Source organism: Canis lupus, chromosome 23 (assembly GCF_003254725.2).
Source record: "Canis lupus dingo isolate Sandy chromosome 23, ASM325472v2, whole genome shotgun sequence".
Lineage (NCBI taxonomy): Eukaryota > Metazoa > Chordata > Mammalia > Carnivora > Canidae > Canis > Canis lupus.
Window position 1 is genome coordinate 42,989,430 of NC_064265.1, and position 1,686 is coordinate 42,991,115.

The window sequence follows — 1,686 nt, forward strand, 5'->3', positions numbered from 1 at the left end:
CCTTTTCAAAGTCAGATAGAAGAGCCTCCTGTGTGATTACCACATTACATGGGAAACCTCAGCCTGGCTTTTAATGCCCTTTCATGACTTGGTTCAACTATCCTTGCCCTAAGTAATACAAATACCTTGCTTACATATAGGTTTTTCTTTTCATTGTGTCATTCTTTCCTACTTCTGAGTCTTCTCTCATGTACTGTTGTTCCTACCTAAAAGGTTTTAATACTTGTCCATCCCATTTTTCCTGTGATTCTTTTTGGGAATCTAGGACTTATTCTCCTAGTGCTGTGAGTGTTGCTAGCAGAGAGCCCTTAGATCTCAGCCGCCTTCAGGATTTATCACAACTGAACAGAGAAAATTTATCCCAAGTCATGTCCCCTTCCCAGGGTAACCCTCACCCAATAATAGAAGTAGGGTTATAAAGGCCTGGCCTCCTAGCCCCAAATTGGAACAGCTCTAAAAGTCTGTACCGTCCGCAGGGCTCCTTGCCAGATAGGCTGAGGCTTCCATACTGAGACTGGGTTACCTCTCAGCCTCTGCCCACTTCTGCCCACTCTTCTTCTTTCCCTTCTCTTTCCTGGGTGCTGATTGCATAAGCATCCTTTGGAAATCCTTCAGGATATGAATCTCCTTCTCAGATTCTGCTTCCTAGGGAACCCAGCTTGCACTTGCAACCCTTCTCATTCCTGCTCCTCTTAAGAACTGCCATTTTCACTGTCTTCATATCTCGCCCCTGAGAAACTCCCTGCAAGGGCAGAGGGGAGTGCCATCTCTCTCACAAAGATTTTTCTGCCACTTCAGTTTACACAATTTCTTCCCACCCTGAAGTCTTGGTGCCTTGGTAATGTTGAGGGAGATGATAAGGAAAAAGAAGAGATAATTGAAAGTATCAGCACCATACAACTTAGTGGCTATTTGGTTCATAATTATTAACATCTGCAGCTTTATCTTTGCAATATATTGGAAGTTGATTAACATGGTATATAGTAGGCACAGAAAAAGAGAAAAGCAGGAAATATGATATATCTTTCCTTTTTTGCTGTAGTAAATAATATGCTATCCATACAGTAGGAAGAGCACTTGTTGATTTATAGTTAAAAACTTTGTTGTTAAGTTTTGTTAAATTTCAAATCTGAAACATTCTACATGTATCCAGCTTCTCTGCAGGAGGAGCAGTGTTTCCTGAAGTTTCATAAAGAAGAGACTCTCTATGCCTGGTGAACTGCTCAATCCCATTGCTATCCCTGTTTCTCCTTAATCTGTCTCCCTTTCCCAACCTTTTCCCCTCAGTTCTTCCAAGTGTCATATAAGCTCAGTTCTTTCTAATAAACCATTCCTTTGAGTGGCTTCTGATGTTTTCGTGTTTGTTTGTTTGCTTGTTTGTTTACTGTACTCTGGCCAAACACAGCAGGTGAACAACCAGTGTCCACTATAACCAGCTTAGTGATGGTCTTTTCCATACATCCCTTGTCTATTTCCTTCAAGTCTGTTACTCTTTCAACATTGGCAAGCAGTTCCAATCAGAAGAAGAAGAAGAAGAAGAAGAAGAAGAAGAAGAAGAAGAAGAAGAGAAGGAGAAGGAGAAGGAGAAGGAGAAGGAGAAGGAGAAGGAGAAGGAGAAGGAGAAGGAGAAGGAGAAGAAGAGGAAGAAAAGAGGAGGAGGGAGAGGGAGTGGAAACAGAATTGGGA